General features: G+C 34.0%; 1 protein-coding gene across 2 annotated transcripts in view; it reads left to right on the top strand.

Annotated features, from left to right (window-relative positions):
* Window positions 1-21,722, top strand: part of cpx (synaptic transmission protein complexin) — a 320,263-nt gene that overhangs the window by 36,762 nt on the left and 261,779 nt on the right. For both annotated transcript variants that reach the window (XM_073077217.1, XM_073077225.1), the window contains exon 2: window positions 13,055-13,098. The gene's annotated coding sequence lies outside the window, so the exon portion shown is untranslated. The remainder of the gene's footprint in view (window positions 1-13,054; window positions 13,099-21,722) is intronic.

Here is a 21,722-nt window from a genome sequence, read left to right on the forward strand (position 1 = left end):
AAACATAGATAACTATAGATATGTATCTCATCACCTTGTAATTGAAGGAAGCCATTAACTGGCTTAAACGGCTGACAATATGTCAGCGATTTAATGGCCGTCATGGTGTAACTTACGCGGAACAATGTCGACATGTGCAGTTAAGTGGTGAATCAAAATACGTAATCGAACAAAAAGTGCGGAGTAACATCGTTTCATTCGTAAATGATCTAAAAACTACATTTTTTTAATATTTTCCAAACACGAAAATAGGTGACAATGACAATTTCAATTGTCAAAACTGGTTACTTTTTCTTGTCTTATGGTACCAAATAACAACCTTTTTAAAAATAAGTACGATTGAATACTTATAAAAATATATTTACTAGAAGCTAAAGTTATTTTTCCTCCTTTTGAAAAATTCTAGATATTTTCCAGAAACATTCAATATGCTAAAATAAGCAATAAAGTGAATTCTCAGATATTGTTCTCATAATTTTGCAGAAATTCTGCAAATTTTCAACGAAGAATGCAGCACAGTGCGATCAAAGAATCCCAGATTGGTCTTCGAAGAATAGCAATATAATTTTATTGGTGCATAAAACTAAGAACATTTTGTAAAAATACTTTCTTGCTCAACACTTGGTGAAATTGGGAGCTTCAATACGATTGTTAGCGGGATTTTTTTTATATTATAGATTTGTTTGTATTATGTACAAGCATGCAGTACACCTGATCATCATCATCGTCAACCCATTACTGTCGCACTGCTGGGCCCGGGTCTCCTCTAAGAATGAGGTAGAGGCCATTTTAGTACATTTGATGGCATGTGGCTATGGATATCTGCAATCAAATCAGATAAGATTAGAGTCTTGCCTGAGGCCAAAGCTCTGTTGCTACCGCTGACAGTTGGAATACCTCGGATACGTATGCCTCCTTTACTACACCATTCAAACCGGAACATAGCAGCGTTGAACACTACTGTACCCTTCGTATGGGCCAATACGTAAACAAATACCAAAACAGTCATATTTGTCAAAACGTAAAAACCCATGGTAAAGGTACTGTTAATAGGCAAAAAGAGGTGATGGTGCCTTCGGAGTCTTACCACATAACAATCATACTCCAATAAAGCAAGGGATCCAGTTCTAGTTGTAAATACATACTACTATACTATTTTTGAGAAACAAATATTATTACTTCATTATATAAAAAAGCTTCGAGAAAAACATAATGGCCAAAATAATAACACTAAAAAGAAAAATAGCGATATAATATTTCACAAATGAATGTGTAATATAAACTACTGAATAACCTAACGACATTGTTGATTTCTCAAGATTATACCAAAAAAAAAAAGAACTGAGTGAAAAACTAGACACAGTTTCAATAGTATGTATGTCACGTAGATGAATAAAACATGTTCACGTAGAGAAAAATAAAACATACTTGCAGAGAAATAAAGATGTTTGTGATCTAAATATTATTTTGGTGTAAATATTTGAGCGTCAAATTGAATTTTAAAATTAAATGATGAACCGCTGACTTCTAAATTACATCTCATTTTTTGGAATGAGTATAAACAAAGGTTTGTACAAACAAAGTTTTCATATCTATCAATCAAAATAAATTTACTTAAAATTAATATAATGGGTACAAGAAAATCGCAATAAACGTTTAATAGCATATCTTTCATAAAACATATCATTTATAAATTGGTGACTTAAAAATAATGATGCTGGATTTATTTCAGGCCACACGTTCGTATCGTCTATGGATTACTTATACCGTATTATGATTATTTAAAAGAAAATTAATAAATAAAGAAGGTTTCGAAACAAAGCAAAAAAATACTTCAAGACATTCTTGATAGTGGACTAAACTGGAACACCTTATGGAACTACAGCAGTTTTTTTATAATAATATGGTATATTATTATAAAAAAAACTGCTGTACTCTTAAAAAAAAACTCAGGTACGAATATCAAATCCTATCTGGGGTTGATTACAGATGTCCATGGGGGGGGGGGGGACAATAGCCACTTACCATCAGGTGGACTGCATGCTCGTCTGCTAATCCTATATTATAAAAACAAACTCTCTGGTGGTAAGTGGCTATTGCCGCTCATGGAACAACACGGACAAAAGTAGTTCTACCTACGAAACACTCCAAATTCTACTTTGCTATCTTCACTACAAAACCCTAACTCTCATTCTAATTTAGTGCCATCAAAATCAAATCTATTAAATATTTATAAGCCCCTTAAAATAAATCGTTAAGCGGCTTCAGCGCTGATAAATGAGAAAACACTCCGAACCGTCTAATGGTATATTTATTCAAGGTTTTGTACAAATATTCGTCGTAGCTCGGTTAGCTGAGATGGTTTGCTCATTCCGCGGAATCCGAGTCAATAAAATAAAAAGGTTTCGCCGGAATTTCCTCAATTCGCAACTTTCAGCAAAACAACGAACTAGTAAATCATTCAGCGCTTGTTCTGCTGAATTATTTCAGGTTTTTGCGCTACTTTTTTGTACTGTGCTAACGTTGCTACTCGTATAAGGGAAATGGTAAGGTTGGTGCTTATAGATACTACTGCAATTAAATATGATTATTTATTTACAAAGAATTTAGAAAATCCTGATCACGTTTTGTTAGGTTTGTATCTAAAAAGTAAAATCGAAACCCTATTATCAAGCCTCCGTCTGTCTCTCTGTCACATAGCTTGTCTTTTGAACCGTAATAGATATACAATTCAATTTTTTACATAGTATGTGTATGCGTAACGAAGGCCTCTATAACAACAAATATGCTGCAATAAAAATTAAAAACTTTATAATAAATGGGGGCTGCTATACAAAAAACCACTATTTCTGTTAAATAGAGCACTATGACAGATAGACAGACCGAAAGACCGCCAAGGTTCAGTAATAGAATTCTGTTTATATCATTTGGTTTCAGAATCCTAATACAGTATTTCATTAAATTTCTTAAAATCGTACAGATGTACAGAATTATCTATTTTTTTTTTAATTTTATTTATTTATATACATAAAGATATAAATCTTTATTTAGGTCCGATATTCACAACTTAACAAGATTTAGTGAAAAAACAGGGCAGTAGTAAATTATAAGGGTTGCGGTGAATTATAACACCCCTTTGCGGTGTTTTTGCGGGGTCGCTGCCAAACTTTCCCCGGGAACGGTCATTTGATGTATTTACAACCTTTTCTGTTATTTTTCAATTGATGAGGTAATTAGCAAAATTAATCATAAAGTGACGGGTTATTTTTAAAAGACCGTCATTCTTTATATTTATGGTTGGAGTTTATAATGATAATTAATATTAAAATAATCTTATATATAAAATTCTCGTGTCACAATGTTAGTTACCGTGCTCCTCCGAAACGGCTTTACCGATTTTCACCAATTTTATATGCATATTCAGTAGGTCTGACAATCAGCTACTATCTATTTTTATACTCAAGTGATAAGGGATGTTGACCCTTAACATTTTTTTATTAATATTGCAACAATGTTTGCCGGGTTAGCTAGTTAAATTATAATATTGAACACGCTGTTTACGTCGTTATCCAACGAAATATATTGAGCAACTCAAGAACTATGTTTAATTCAATTAGTTTTTACTTTGAACCGACATAAAAGTCCGTTGTATTTTTTATCGATTGTTATTGAAATTTATAAATAAAGACACTGAATTGAAAATGTTATGAACATGTATGAAAACATTATTAACATTATTTTAAAATGAATATTATAGGTTAAGATTTTAATGGTGTTTTACCAAAGATACAAGATACCAAGGATATTAGTAAAGATGCTCAAAGAAAACTATTTCTAAAAGTAACAGTAAAAGAAACTTACATGCTCAGTACTAAAGAACTGTAACACATTATATGTGTTACACTAAAACTTGTAAATGTATTTCGTTTCTTATTCCCCGGCAGCCCTGTCTTGTAGGCCTCTGTATTTTCATACGTCACGCGATCTCTTGCATAGATTTGTTGTAAAGGAAACTAGGCGTTATTGTTACCGGAACAACGCCGAGTTTCCCGTCATTTCCTCAGGAAAGTAGTAGGAAACTTTATTACGTAATATTGCGAGAAGCATGCTTGGATTAACGTACATTGCGTGATTTTGATACAAGCGCGCTCGGAATAGCGAACCCGACACGACATGTACTGCAAACATACGTGCCATCTTTTTCTTGAGTAACAAGGGATTTTCTTTGATCTTAAGCCCAGCGTTGTAACTTTTCTTGTTTATATTAACGTTTTTCTCTGTTGTAGTTGTGTATGTTTTTATACATAATATAGAAACACCAGACGAGAATGCAGTCCACCTGATGTAAAGTAAAGACCAGATTCCTGAAACTAAGCTGGAAGGCATTCCAGTTTAGTTTCAGGGGCTTCGTAAAAGTATGTCTGGGGCCAACTTTACGCAGGAATCTAAAGAAAAAGTTTTATACGTCCATACGTGGGCATTCCTATAAAATAATTTAACATAAATCTCTATATATTTTTTAACAATATGCTTAATGAAAATAAGAACCTTCTAGTGATTATGAATCTGATTGAACGTAATAAGGCTTACATTTGGATGGCGGCAATCCCAACGGACGTGAGATAATATAATCAATAAGCAATAAGGAAGTCATTTTCTAAAAAAACAGTCCAATTTTCTTTCAATAATTTCATCTCAGGTTTTCAATTTTTCTCCAAATTAACGTTTTTTAATTTTATATTCAAAGATTTACAAAAATTAAATCTATTGCTGTTTTTATTTTTAAGAATACTATTTCGTTATGCGGTCATTTGGCATATTATTATAACAGTATTTTACTGTCACAAAATTTTATTCAATCGCAGTTTATATTCGTACAGAATATAATATTGAAATGTAATTAAATTAAATGAAATATATTTATTTTGTAGAGGCCAACGGCGGCACTTACAAATTGTCAGTTACAATATTTTTTTAAACTACTACTGCATTATATTGCAGAATAAACACGTGTAATATATACAATTCTATTATATTTTTTAATATATTATCGTAAAAATATCCCTTCCTTAGCATGCCCTTAACACCAGTACCTTTACCATGTGTTTTAAGCTATTGCATAGCTTTTATCGCGGGCTTTGAGCGCGGCAACCGAATCGAGAAATTCCGTAACGAAAATAAGTAACACCTTTCAACAACTCGGTTGCCTGGAGACTTGATATCGAACTATCAAGTCTCCAGGCAACCGAGTTGTTGACTGTCAATAGAAAAATATGGATATAATTGAATAAAGTATTAATTTACATTCCTTATTATTTTATTTGATATTGGCGACAAGATGTCGAATGAACTAAAAAACAATAAGAAAATACGAGCCACATTACGTGGGTTAATGAAACGAACCGAAAATTACATTTCGGGAATAGAAAAAATTGACATTGAAGAAATAAATATACGACTGAATTCTTTACAAGAAAATTTGAACAAATTCTACGCGATTCAAGAAAAAATTGAATGGCTTACAGAAGAAGAAAATTTAGAAGAGGAAATAAAATACAGGTACGAATTTGAAGAAATATATACAAAGCTAAAATTTAAATTTTTGAATGTACAAAAAGAAAATAATCGGCTAATACCTGAATGTTCTTTTATATCAGCAAGAGCGGAAGTTTATTTGATAAACTGTTAACTGTCAAGGCACGCTTGAGACGTACACCTAATACAAAAGAGTTATCACCTTATCAGTTAATGTTCGGCAGAGAGGTAAGAACCTATATGCATGCCTTATTTAAGAAATCCGCCCCACTATCCAGATTACATTACAATGCACCGCCAACGCAGGAGTTCGGACAAGGTGATAAGGTACAAGTCCGCAGTTACACCAACCCAAGAGTTAAATGGGAGTTCGGAGTCGTCATCCGAAGATTAGGTAGACTCCATTATGAAGTCAGAACTGAAAATGGCATACTGGTGCGCCGTCACCTTGACCAAATGCTGCCGGCGCCCCTGGTGGTGTAAGTGAAAATAGCGGTGGAGGACTGTTGGATATCAAGTCTCCAGGCAACCGAGTTGTTGACTGTCAATAGAAAAATATGGATATAATTGAATAAAGTATTATTTTACATTCCTTATTATTTTATTTGATAACCTTAATTCGTCAACTTGAACACAGATGGCAGTAATACACATTTTTTTTTAATCCGTGCAGAAATCTTAAAATTGCGTGAAGTATATTTTATATTCCCATTATAAAATTCAAAATTATATTACCATATTATCCAAATAATATGTTTTATCAACATAAGCTATGTTGAATTCTGGATTGATAAAATAACGTAAAAGAGTGTTTGTTATTTTTAAACGTACAATTACAACTGACAGACTTGACAGCACAAAATCAAAACGCCATTATGATTTATGGTACAAATAATTAGTGTACAAAGTGTTTTAAATATGAATAAACAAAGTGCATTTATTAATGAAAAATGCGATGTACCTGTAACATTCGGCCAAATGTCACAGGCACATCGCATTGATCCATTTATATTGCTGGTTGTTAATACTTTATGTCACTTATTTAATACTTTTCTATTTTATATTTTAAGAATGTTCAGTCTTGCTTGGAGTTATGAAATGTCAGCTGATATTTGCAATGTCTTATATAATGGAGATATGATAAAATAGTGGATAAAGATGTATTAATGTAAATGTTGATGATTATGGAAGAATATATTGTATTTCTGGAAAACCTTCTGAGCGTTTTCATAGCATAAAAAATGCTATGCAATAGCTTTACCGCGGCAGTCTCCGAGTGCCACACGTATTTTTTTTTTCAAAACATCCCACAATTTTACGTTACGTTTACTCAATCCATTATTCTGTTCCGTTTGCTTCAGTAGACTGAGTAAACGTAACAATAAGTAAGTGCTCAAGTCTATTTGTCTGCCTCACATGTTCGCAAAAAAGAGAGACAAAACATAAAACACCATTTTGTCAATTTAGACATTTAATGTTATGTTACTGACAGTGTCAGATAGTTCTGATACAATCCGCTGATAGGGGCGCTAATTACAATTTGTATGGACAAATACGTAAACAAATACCAAAACAGTCATATTTGTCAAAATGTAAAAAACTCGTGGTAAGGGTACAGAACACAGCAGCTCTTAACATAGCACACATAGGTGTGGCGTTGTCTCAGACTCGACCCAAGTAGGGTCCCTCGACTTGTCATGTACATATAAATTTCAATTACCGGCAAAACAACTGAAAAAACGTAAATCCATATAATAATAATGGGTCAAGTACAAATCGAACGAAGGGTTCCGTACCACCAACATTTTCATATTGTTTTTTATTTTTAGTATTTGTTATTATAACAGCCACTGAAGTAAATACATTGTGAAAATTTGAAATGTCTAATTGTCTACCTATTGCGGTTTGCTAGATAAAGCGAAAAACGTAGAGAAATAGCGGTTAGTTGTACGGGGATCCCCATTTATTTTTATTTTTAGTATTTATTGTTATAGCGGCCACTTTTATACACACTCTGTAAAAAAATCAAAGGTCTATCTATTACGGTCCAGGAAATAGAGTCCTGTGACAGACGGACAGACAGCGGAGTCTTAGTAATAAGGTTCCACTTTTACCCTTTGGGGACGGAACCCTAAAAATGCACCATAAGCTGTTTAATTAAAAGTGATTCGTGCATGAATAAGCTCAAAAAAGGGGGAAGGGAAAGGGGAAGCCATTGTTGTTTTATCAAAAAGGCACAATACGGAGTCGCCGACGCGACAACTAATTTGTAACTGTTCGAGGTCATAATGAAAGCACCTCATTATTTTTTTGCTTTTCGTTGCAAACACCCCTTTATATTTTAGCTGTCTGTTTATTAATGTCTGGGATACTGTTTAATATTTCGAATAAATAACGCGTTCTGTACTAATAGACAAATACTAAGATTATTGTGGGGTCGGGGTTGCCATGACACATGCCATGACAGACGACTTACCCTAGACACAGATCAAGAACAGAAATTTAAATAGATCAATTTGATGTCTTAGCTTACTATAATGTAAATCAGTACTTAAATGACAAATCCGCATGGTATGACAACTCCAGCTCCAACATCAATAATTAATTATACAAGTATGTACCACTATGTAAAACTGTATATTATTTACCCTTTAAAAGATGCTAAGTTGCACACGTATGGAGTTTCTTGCGCCGCTTCTTCTCCATAGCGAAACACCTTCCGAAGCGGTGGTAGTTTGTTGACTTTCAAAAAGTAAAGTAAACTAAATGAATCAATTTTGAATAAATGAGATTTGAATTCGAATTGGAATTTGTCGATTTGAATGGATCGAACGCGAACCCTCACCCAGACCGGTATGGTGACAGTTTCGCCACGCGGATTGGCGTGGGAAGTAGTGATAGTGTTAGACTATTTATGTTTGCATAATATAGAATGTTCTAACCAGAATATTATGACATTTATTCTTTAGAAATTCGCGTATAAAATGAGCTCTTCAAATCCGCCGATACATTGACCAATCTTTATTTGTTCAATATTTTTATTAATACATTTATTCTACATTCGAAATTATACGAGTACATTCGAATATCTAATGGGCTTTTAAAACCGCCGATGTATTGACAAATTTGATACATATCCAAAATAATGGTGATCATTTATTTATATGAATAAAATTAATAATTTTATAACCAACGCGACTTTTTACTGACCATAGTGATTAAAAAATGTATTTTTTCAAAGGTACATAACCAAGTACATACCAAGTCTACCAATGCGCACTTGGTCACCGCGCTGGACTATGGCCTAATCCTTCTCATTCTGAGAGGAGACCCGTGCCCAGCAGTGGAACAGTAATAGCAAAAAAACAGAGTTGACATATTATTACGCGATATTGCAGTCGAAAAACAAGGCTTTCAAAAAGGGCAAAATATCAACGTATTCCGCACAAAACCAGGATTACACGGGTCGAAATAAATGACTATTTGCATATGTATGGAGTCAGTTTTTGTTTTGCGAAACAAAGAATATGTTTGTATACAGTTGGGTCATTTTTTTGGCTTTACACAGCTTGTAAGGGATCGGTCGAGTGGAAAATATGATAAGTGACGTAATAGATATATTACATCATAGTTTAATTTCGGTGGCATCGTCTGTAAAGTTTTCAAATGTATGTAATTTTAAATTACATTACTTAATTATTTTTAGAGATTTTGAGCCGAGAAGTGATAGTAACTATATATGAACCTGTCACACTAGGGGTCTGGGATAAAAATATCAGGTTGTGAGTTACACCCCTGATTTATCGAAATTTTGTAATTACTGATATTATCGAAATCGAGTTTTTTATAAAAAGTTTTCTTGGATCTGTGAAGTTAACCACTCCAAAAATACCATTTTGGCCAGAATGGTTGACTAAGGGTCCGTTCACACAGACCGGCTCGAAGAGGAGAGCAGATTTTTATCATGTTGGAAACAGTTTTGAGTACCTCATTGTATTAATATTTATTTTTGCATGTCCACTTCTTTTACTATACGAACTATATGAAATAGTTGGCGGCTCCGCTCTGGTCAATTCCAAGCGTATACCATGTGTGAAAAGAAAAATGCGGGCGGATGCTCTCCGAGCAGGTCTGTGTGAACGGAGCCTAAATCCATCGTATTTTGAAAGAAGACCCGTCCAATCAAGCAGTTCTGAGTTCTGTTTTGGAAAATGCAGTGGGAAACACGAGGTATTTCAATTTGGAGGAAATGACGTATCTAGCCAATATCAAGAAGGAATGTAATTCTATAAATATTGATTGTGAGTAAAATAGTAAGACATAAAGAACCGAACGTCTAGTGAGGATACGCCCTTACAATGACAAGCAAATGTTTACTTAGTCTGGGCGGAGTCCACACGAAATATGTGTTTGTTGGCTAACGTGACGTCACAGCTCAGTGGCTGTTTATCATAAACAAGCTTCAAGCTTGTTTCTCGGCGGTACAATAAGTTAACCGCCACACCTATTTCTGCCTAATATTATGGCTTTAAGACAGGTATACTAATATGAATGGTGCTAACTTTGTTCTTAAGGGCTGTAACTTGTCTTTACGTAATATCATTGTCTTTAGAGGTATATTAGTAGCCATTTAACATTAGCCTGGCGTGGTTATTTGCAGTATTTATTTCACTAAACATTATTTATTAAACTTACAATATTTCAAATTAGGTCTCAGCGGTATAAATATATCTGTGGTCGACTTTAAGCCATTTGCAGTTATAAGAAAATCCATGAGGACGGCCGCATGTGCGCCTCTACTCCTGAAGACTAAGCTGGAACGACTCTAAAAAGTATATCTCTCTTACTCACTTCAAACTAGAACGCAGTAACGCTTAACACTGATGTTATTGCCGCCAGATTAGAACTATAAGGTTTTTTTTTATAATATAGTAGTAACAGACGAGCATGCAGTCCACCTGGTGGTAAATGGCTACTGCCGCCCATGGACATACGTAATCAACCCCAGATAGGATTAGATATTCCTACCTGAGGTCGGCCACAGATGCGCCGCTACCCTTGAGGACTAAGCTGGAACGCCTCGGAAAAGTATGTCTCCCTTACCACACCCTTCAAAACGGAACACAGCAGCGCCAGACACTGTTGTTATTAGGCAGAAATAGGTGTGGCGGTTGTGCCGCCGGAGTCGAACCACAAACGGTTCTACCACCTTCAAATCATCAGACTTACGATTTCGTGGACTACGCCTTTTTGCTATCACAATCCCATAAAATTAAAATTTTGTTTAAAAGAAAAAAGTTCTCATAAATATACCATTTAAGATTTGAGTACGATAGAGCTTTACATAGCTCAGATATACTGATATGAGTGATGTGACACAGCTCAATACGAATCTGGCAACGGTTGATTGATCGCGCGCGAGATTGCAAATTGCTATAAAGATGGATTGCCGGTTGCCGTGTGCGTTGCATGTAATGTGATGTGTTATGAGAAATGAGTGTGTTGGATTTATGATAGTTGGTATAGTGTGTTGGATATTATATGATATGTAACATCTGTAACAGGACATCTGTAATCAACTCCAGATAGGCTTAGATATTCCTACCTGAGGTTGGGCACAGATGCGCCGATACCCCTGAGGACTAAGCTGGAATGTCTCGGAATCTCCCTTACCACACTTTAAACCAGAACACCAGCACTTTACGCTTCTGTTAAGAGGAAAAAATAGGTGTGGCGGTGTTGCCGCCTTTATACATGCTTGTAAAATATTATGTTAATACATAATTTCGTGTACTTAAATATATGTAAAGCCATTATATATGTATATAAAGTTTCACATGACATTTCCTTAAACCAGCGGAGCTTTCAAGGCTCTTGTTAAGCTAATAAGGCATAATAAGGCTTTTAGTACTAAAAGCGTGTCAAAGAACAAGTTATATCATAGTTAATGATATGTAACAACGTAAGATGTTGTATATTTAAGTGAGATTCCGTTTGTTATCTCTATCCTTTTTCTTCTTAGGGAAAAGCAAACTATCTCACTCTTATAAAGTCTATAAACTAAAAGTCGAGCCAGTATGATTGGGACGGTGAGTTACCACCGCTATATTTATTTCTAGCAGTTCTGTGTTTCGCTAGAAGAGTGAAGATGACATCTGACTTAGATACTGGAGCTAATGCTTTATTAATTATATGTAAAAATAATGGCATTTAAAAAAAAAAAAAAGAGAATAATTATTTTTAAAATTAAAAAAGACAAACCCACTGAATTTCTTACCGGATCTTCTCAGTAGAGGTCGCGTTCCGATCCGGTAGTAGTTTAAGAAAATATTGTAACTGACAATTTGTAAGTGCCGCCGTTGGCCTATACAAAATAAATATATTTCATTTCATTTCATTTCATTTCATTTCATTTCATATATAAGGCATCCATCACTCGGCAGTAGCAAATTATCTATGATCGGAATCGAATGGAAACCTCTAACCTTTAGTATGAGTTTTTACGTTTTTACAAAAATGACTGTTCTTGTTTACGTATTTCCCATACTATACCAATCAGTTCTGATACAATCCGCTAGGAGCGCTGATTGGAAATGCATGGGTGACTGTTTTGGTATTTGTTTACGTATTTGCCCATACAGAACTAGGAATACAAATACAAAATACAGAACTAGGGAATCGTATATTTGTCAAAACGAAAAAACTCATGGTAAGGGTACAGAACTTTTTGTGGACAAATGCTATCTATAGACAAGAAAATAATTATAAAGCACTGTTTCATACGTTATATTATTCTTTGATACAAATTAAATGTAATCTATTTTCTCAAATGTATCATTTTGATGTAGGCGCGAAATGCTAGACGAATTTAATTAATACAAATTGTCACTAAAACACATATTAATGTACCATATCCGTAGCGACAGTGAGAATATTAATACGAATATTGAACTGCGGCTCAACTAATTAAATTTTAATCAAGCAAGACTGACGTGAAGTTGATGGATCGCTCGCTGCGATTACGCAGCGGTTACGCGTTTGTGTGAAGTAGAAGTAACGTTTGTAATAAGTTTGCGATACCTATTTCTACTCTAGTAGTAATAGTATTGTTTACTACTTTGTTTTTGCTTGAAGAGTGTGGTTAGTTGCCTTTATATGAGGGGTTCGAACTTGGTCCTCATAGTAGGCGACATATGTAATCGTTCTTAGCTAAGGCTTTTTAGCGAAGGGAAATCTCCCGCCGGACTAGGTGATGTTTAGATAACTTCGATAGCGTGATTGGGAATAATCGTGGTAACATGTCTACGAATAGCGGGAAGACACCGCAGCATCGATCATATTTGGGGCTGCTTATAGATTTCAATGGCCAGCCCGGATCAGTTTAGATCGTGTTCCTATTTGGTAATAGTATAAGAAAAATATTGTGTGTGACAGTTTTTACAACGTATATATATACAATGTCTTATCATATTACATGTATATTAAAATATAAATTAACTTTTCTATTTATTTGTTTCAGTTCCCGATTGCTCCACGTGGTGCTACACTTTTATCAGTTTTAAGGTAAAATATAAAAATATCCTTACATAACCTTATATGTATTAAGTAGTACATATCACGTTTCAGACTAAAATGTAGTACTTTAGACATTCCATCTATCATAATTAACATCTATAGTTTTCTATTATTTGTTATTAACCTGTGGTTGGCCTCATATAAGACTTCAATCTTATCTGCAGTAAATTTCTTATAACAGCAGAGTTAAGCGTTGCTGTGTTGTGTTTTGAAGGGAGTGGTAGGGGCGATATACTTTTTCGAGGCGTTCCAGCTTAGTTCTTAGCAATGCATCTGTGGCCGAACTCAGGTAGGAATATCTAATTCTATCTGTGCTATCCTATCTGTAGCCACTTACCATCAGGTGGATTGCATGCTCGTCTACTACTCCCATATTAATAAAAAAAATACAAATGTCCATAGGCCACAATGGCCATTTACAAACAAGTGCATTGCATGTTTTTTAGCGTAAAAACGCTAGTAAAGTCCATTAAAACATGTTAATATGCAGTTGACACTCAATTACTAAATAAAACACAAAAACCAGTAGTTTACATGTCAGAACCACTCAAACCCATTAGTACATTACTTCAACAAACGACAGCAACATATCGCGTAATGTGAAAGGGTTCCATCCAACGTCCGCGGCGACGAGTCCCCAGCGAGTTGAACCCTTGTCATATTGACGTGTTCTCTTTATAAGGCGCTTTTGTGCTGAGGTACTTTATGAGGCCTTGAATAAGATCCATTACAATGTGCTTGATAAAGTGCAGTTTGTGGACTCAAAATTACTTTCGTATTTTGTTTAGTAGCAGACGAGCATGCCACCTGTACCCTTAGTATGAGTATTTACGTTTTTACAATATAAATAATAAATATAAATAAATATAAATAACAAATATAAATAAATGACTGTTTTTGTTAAGTGGCTATTGCCGGCCATGGACATCTGCAATTAACCCCAAATAGGATTAGATATTCCTACCTGAGGACACTGATACGCTATTACCCCTGTACCCTTACCAGGAGTTTTTACGTTTCGACAAATATGACTGTTTTGGTATTTGTTTACGTATTGGCCCATACGATTTTCTAGTTCTGACACGATCCGCTAGGGGCGCTGATTGGAAACGTAAAAACTCCTGGTAAGGGTACTGATGACTAAGCTGAAACGCATCGGAAAAGTATATCTCCATTACCATACATACCCTTCAAATCAGAACACAGCAGCGATTAACACTGTTGTTATTAGACAGAAATAGGTGAATTTTGTATTTTTGGTATAGAATTATTATGTTGGTTTTTTTTTAGCCACAAGTGATAATTTGATTTAATCATAAACATTGAACAAAATATTAAAATTATTTACAATATTATAATAACTTAAACTAAATTAATAAAACAAATAAAAATATTTACAGTAAAAAATAACTAAAAGTTATTTTTTGATTAATGTAAATATTTTTATTTGTTTTATGTTGGTTTTAATTATAATTTTGATCTTTATTGTAAAATTTTATTCCCGACGTAAATAAATATTTTTAACTTATACACTATTTATTTTTTGATTCGCATGGTGGCCAATATTCGAGACTTGAGGAACTACTACCATAGAATGGAACCAAGAAATACCAATTCGAACAATTCGAACGATTCTGTTTCTGAAAATTTTTGAAACAATTGTTAATAATTTAATTTATTTTAAAGAATATTTTATTAATTTTTAAATAAGTTATTATAAGCCATTCCCGATACGGTAGTGTAAGCACCCCAAAATACCACATTACATAAACTGTCGTATTTGTGATTTCTAAATATATTTTGGCCAAAAAAATACTGCTAAGTTTTAACCATTTATGCTTACTAAGTAATTCCTTTACCTAGAATCCAATGGTCTACAAATTGTATATAATCTACACTCAACTTACAATTTAGATCCTTATAAATATGCAATTCAATGACGCCATATTTCACAATACACCGTTAAGGCTTTTAAGGTCGGCAATCCATTACAAAGATAAGGGTCACCTTATAAACAGAATAAATTGTTCGCCGGAAATCTGTCGCAGGAAGTGGCGAGCCCTTACGGCGGTAAGCTTACGTAGCCCTTCGTAGCACATTTCGTAGGTGCTACGGTTTATACGTAGACAACTGTATGTCGCGTAGAGGTGCTACGAAGTTCATGATTGTAAAATTCATTAAATTTGTTGCCGACTGCTAATGGTTTTCGAGAGTATGAATGTATGTTTGTTTGTATGTCTCATTGTTTGATATGCTCTGCAGCTTAAACAGTTTGACAGATTTTAACATACGAGGTGTCGTTGGATTCGTTTAAATTTTGGAAGTGACATAGTCTATGTATTTGAGCAGTCGTTTATTTTTTTGTTTTTATAGTAATTACCTAGTATTGATTGCACATATTGGTTGTGTACTTTTAACGCGTGAATTTTAAGATATTTATACATTGAGATCTTTTTATGTGTTTTTAAAAACGTAAACTTTAAGTAAGTATCTTAACCTAGATACCTTACCTAGATAGAAGTTTTTTTATATATAGTCTAACTGATGGTAAGTGGTTACTGCTTCCCGTTCCTTACGTGCGTCCTTATGAGATAGCCATCACATAAAATAGCCTAAGGTCGGAGAAATAAAAGGTGCCCAAGGGGATACGATTAGGGTGTCCATAAATTTGTCGTTCATAGCAGTATTAACATGTGATATTTTATGTAGCTAGTGTACGACTCGCATGCAGCCCGGGGTCTTTTGTATCCACGGGCTTTTTTACCTTTTTGTCCATCTGTCTAGAATAGATAGACACTTGAAATTTTACAGGGTATGTATAAGGGTGGCTGATATAACGACAAATAAAAATAATAAAATAAATTGCAGTCTCCATACAAGAAACCGATATTGTTCGACATTTTTCGCTTTATACAGTTCAAATTTTCAAAATGCATTTACTTCTATACAACTACAAATAATATATATTTTAATTAGTATTTAATTTCATGTTTTGAATTTACTAAATAGTATAAGCTATTATGTATGTTATTATTATGTATGTATGTTATTAGTAGAAAAAAAACTGTAAATACTAAAATTAAAAATATATGATATTGGTGCTATGGAACTTTTCGTGTGCGAGTTCGACTTGCACTCGGCCAATTATTAAAACCTAATACTTGGTCATATTTACTTGAATTTCTTCAAGGGATTTTTAATTTTACTATCCATTTTTTTACAGACTACTCCTTAAATGTTTTCTCGTTTTCTTAAAGACGCATAGACCCCCATAACTCCGAAGCGTTACAAAACTACATTACGCAATACAAGCCCTTACTGAACTTCTCGACATTTGGCATTATGCCAGGTACATCGATCGCTCGCCTTCAGGTCAACGCACGGCCACCCTGCGTCGCCCAGTAATGGAAATAAAACGCTTTGTATCGCCAGACAGTATTGTGTAACGTGGTGGTTCGGTGGTTGGGTTTAGTGAGATTTTTTCTCAGTACGACTTTAGTTGTGGAAGTGTGGAGTATTAAGAGGTATGAAGTTTGCATTATTTTAAATATTCTGTGTTGAGTGTTCTTACTTTAGTAACCTATTGAAATGTTTTCAAACTATAACTTTTCATCCTCTAAGGGGGTTGTTTAAAGAAGAATCTTTAGAATTTTAATCATGTTTAAAATTTATCTAATTTTTTTACCAACTTAACTTATGAATCACACAGATTTAAAATTTTTGAAGTGGGTTATCTGAAATCGATTACGTATATAGGGGATATTTTTTATTTTTATTTTATCTTTTTCTGTTATAATATTTCATTTGTGTTGCAATTATCCGAATATATGTTTCTTTCTTTCTTTCTTTCATATTTTTTTCAAAATTACTTGCGTAGGTCTTATACACATATTCATTATTTAACCGTAATATATACTTGCTAAACGAACGAACGTTGCGAACTGTGCTAAAGATCATGTTTCTAGATCTACCGGTTTAAGCTGTCTGCCGGGTTAAGTGAGTGTTGGAGATTAAGGACGTGAAAGGTATTATTTTTGTTAAAAATATGAGAATGTGCAGAAATGAATTCTATGTTATCAGCGATAAAACAACTAATCGTTGCTGGCGTGGCTAAGAATTGAAGAAGGCTCGGAATGCAATATAAACTGTTTGCGATACCGTACATAGTTTAATGAATGTAGTACTTTAGCTTTAAAACTATGCTTTAACACGTTCTTAACAGTTTAATATATTCTTATTCTCCGTAAAGTTTCCAAAGGTTTGTGAAATCTTCCAATGTACATTTGGCTAGATTTTTTTGGCCAAGTCTACTTTTTTTGGTCAGAGACAGCACGATAGTAATATGTTAATTACAACCAATTCACAGAGCGAATTATAACAGTTACGCTTCATGTGTTAAAAAATAAGATTTTTGAAGTTAATCTTTATAAGTGCGTTTTTAGTAAAGTAGAACCCAGAAGATTTATCTTTATTTTCATTTATCCGTCATTTGCGTCCTGGCCTATTCGAGAATCGAACCCAAAACCCTTTACATATTAGACCAATAGTGACCTCTACACAACGCAAGTCATTTCTCTCAAAGTCATGCCAGCCCCACACTAGAGACGTGCTACAAAACCGGACGTCACGTGACAAAACAATAACTCAGCAATATAAAAACTGTAATAAAACGCACTGAAAGCTTGCCCTTTCACAAGCGGGAGCCTAGTTTTATGTTTGTAATATAAAACCCTATTGTAGTTGTGAATGAATTTGTCTTGGAGTTGCTACAAGAATACGGAGTACTGTTCTGTAAATGTAGCATTCTTTTGAAGTCCAGACTTCGATATGTAGGTACTTAAATAGGATTAAGACTTAAAACTCGGTTGGACTCGTTAAACTTTTAAACTGGGCTGGACTAGGGAAGCCAGTCTTTTATATAAGTGGTGAAGGCCTGAAAGATTATTATGTTGTTCTAAATTCAAATGGAGATTCAAAGATTGAATGCCTTTTAAGAGCCACCTCAATACATTAAGATAAAGAACCATTACTTAAAAATAAATAATGATAACTTGTTGTGATTGAAATTTTAACTATTGTCAAAACACGGCCTCTTAATCGGATGGTACGAGATTCTAATACCAGTACCCTTACCATGAGTTTTCAACACATCCCACAATTTTACGTTACGTTTAATCAAACCATTATTCAAGCGCCATTTTATCAATTCAGACATTTAATGATACGTTACTGACACTATAGTTCGAATACAATCCTCTAAGGGGCGCTAATTGGAAATTGTATGGGCAAATACGTAAACAAATACCAAAACAGTCATAGTTGTCAAAACATAAAACTCATGGTAAGGGTACTGGTACGCATCTCTGATTTTTCAAAGTCATGTGTGTATTTCTGTAACCTTGGAAACTACACCTTTGAGAGTTCTTTATAGAAAATAAATTAAATATGTGTGAACAATACAAATTCGCGTTAGACCAAGCGCGGTGGACTATGTTTTATATTTAGCCCTCTTAGTCTAAGAGGAGACGTGTACCCAGCAGTGGGAGAGTAATGAGCATACAACGATGATATGAGTTTAAGAACTGGGACCAATAGCTCAACGTAACGCGCATATTTCGGTACTGGTTACATTCGTGGTTACCCATCCAACTTCACAGCTTATTGCTTAACATTGTAAATCGGTTAGATACTGTCTCCACAAATTATGTATATATGTGACAGACATGAATATAAGTCATCAACATTTTGCAAAATATCCAACACGATCCATACACTTTATTTGGGAACCCTAAAACACGCGACACGTGCGCGCACGATAAGGGAACAGCATAAAACCCTCGTAAAACGTAGCAAAAGGAAAAGTTTCCTTTTCAGCCGCGAGTGAGAAGCCAGCTTTACGTTTTATTTCGTTTCTTTGATGAATTTCCTTTGAGACGAAAAAGGTATTAAATGTATTTTACACATTTCACTAAACATTTTAAAATAAATTCATTTTATAGGCAAAATGAAATTATACATTTGAATTCTGAGGGTCCAGTTATATACCAACATTATCCCTGTAATGCATTGTAATTGACAATTAGTAAGGCCTATACAAAATAAATAGGTATATTTCATTTCATTACCGAAAAAAGATGTTTTGGACCTGTTCAACTGTTATTTCAACATCGTCATCATCAAACCATTAGACAACAAGACAAGTTTAGTGGAAGTCTAAATGTGGATGAAATGTTGGAGATATTTTACAAAAGCATAAATGAAATCATACATAGATTTGTACCGCTCACCAAAATATCCAATCAAAAATACCCACCGTGGTTTACAAGAAATCTTATTAAATTACTTAAAGAGAAATATAAGTACCATTTAAAAGTTAAAAAATTTGGAAACCCTCTTGATATAATTAGCTTTAAAATTCTCAGAGAAAGGTGTTCACAACTCCAAAATATCTGTTATAAAAACTACACAGCAAGACTCGAAACAGCATTAAAACATAACCCTAAACTATTTTGGACACACGTAAAAAGGACGAGGCAAGATCACAACTCATATCCTAGCCAAATGTTTTTAAAGGATAAAGCCGCATCAAATGACAAAGACATCTGTAACTTGTTTGCTTCTAATTTCTCCTCTATATTCTCTTCCCCAAATAACATTACTGTTCCATTAGACTGTTCCTCAACAAATTCTCATCTCTTGCTGACCTGTTCTTTTTCGCAAGAACAAGTTTTAACTGCACTTAAAAAGCTAAGCCCGTACAAAAGCGCTGGTTGCGATGATATACCTCCCATATTTCTTATTAAATGTGCTAAGCCTCTTTCGTATCCACTCAAAATAATTTTTAACAAATCTCTCCTTAGCGGTATCTTTCCTGCAGTGTGGAAACGGGCTCGAATAGTACCCATATATAAATCTGGTGATAGACAAAATATTAGTAATTATAGACCTATATCCATATTACCAACGATGGGTAAGGTACTAGAGAAACTTTTATGTGGACCGCTTACGTGGCATCTAAAACATGGCATGTCTAATGACCAACACGGCTTTTTGAGCAATAGATCAACGTGCACTAACTTGGTCTCTTTTATTGAAAACGTGTCTAAATGTGTTGACTCTAGATCATCTGTGGATACTATCTATGCAGATTTTAGTAAAGCGTTCGATCTGGTCAACCATTCAATCCTTGTAAAAAAACTATCATTGTTGGGTATCGGGAACAGTATCTTAAGATGGTGTTGTTCGTATTTGGAGAATCGAACCTCAGCAGTTGTGTTGAATGGTTTCACCTCTATAGCATACACAATGACAAGCGGAGTCCCACAGGGATCTCATCTCGGTCCTATATTATTTAATATCTTTATCAACGACATCACCGACTTTGTTCATCACTCCCATTGTTACTTGTTTGCTGATGACTTAAAAATTTCTAGGCGTGTTGATGGTCCGGATGACTCCCTGAAGCTTCAAAACGATTTGAATGGTGTAGCTGACTGGTGTAAGCTTAATAATATGGTGCTGAACACTGACAAATGCTATTTCATGAGATTCTCTAGAAAAAAAGTTAATAGTGTTAATAATATCATTACGTACAAAATAGGCAAAAATCCACTGAAACAGGTCAACGAAGTCCGCGACCTAGGTGTTACCTTAGATAGACAATTGCGTTTTGACTCACACATTAACGCCATAACATCCAAAGCCTTCAAAACTCTGGGATTTGTCCTTCGTAACACTAAGGATTTTAAACGAGCCGAAACTACAATCCTACTATATAATGCACTAGTAAGAAGTTCTCTCGAGTATTGCTGTGTTGTTTGGAACCCATTCTATAAAACATATAAAGATCGTATAGAAAGAATCCAAAAAAAGTTTTTGCGGATATTATCATATCGCCAGAATGCTAGATTTCTTTTAAACTACGGCGATAGGCTTGAACATTTTAATATGATGACTTTAGATAATCGTAGGTTAGTGCATGATAATATATTCCTATATAAAATTGGTAACGGCTTGATTGATTCTCCACAACTGTTAGAACAAGTTAAAATTAATATGCCATCTAAAATTCCTAGACAAGGAAAATACAAATTATTTACTCAAGATCTCACTAAATCTAATCTTGGCTATAATTCACCTATTAATAGAATGACAAGACAGTATAATACCTTGTCGGCCTCTAATCAAACACTTGACATTTTCGGGGACACTTTAGGCAAATTTAAAAAAAACATTTCAGAGATCATTCGTCATAACCATATTACATAAAAAAAAAAAATTAATTTATTTTATATACAAATTAATCCAAAGATAATTTATCACATTTTAATTCAATAGTCTATTAGTAAAATTATTGTATAAGAAAAATCTATTCATAGTCTATTTTTTACTACTGACATTATTTTAATTTCAATGTATTAATTTTAGATTTAATTTTAATTTCAATATATTTAATTTTTCTAAGTTCTTATTAATTGTATAAAATTGTGTAATATATATTCTTATCTTGTATTGAATGTAAATTGTAGTCTTATTATCATTATATTTAAATCTACTAGAGCGTCTATTCAGTAAATGCCGTGTTCACCTATAATTGTGGGTACACGACTTAT

Source organism: Epargyreus clarus, unplaced genomic scaffold (genome assembly GCF_041222505.1).
Source record: "Epargyreus clarus isolate Ecla_fem2 unplaced genomic scaffold, WU_Ecla_fem_2.2 ptg000002l, whole genome shotgun sequence".
Lineage (NCBI taxonomy): Eukaryota > Metazoa > Arthropoda > Insecta > Lepidoptera > Hesperiidae > Epargyreus > Epargyreus clarus.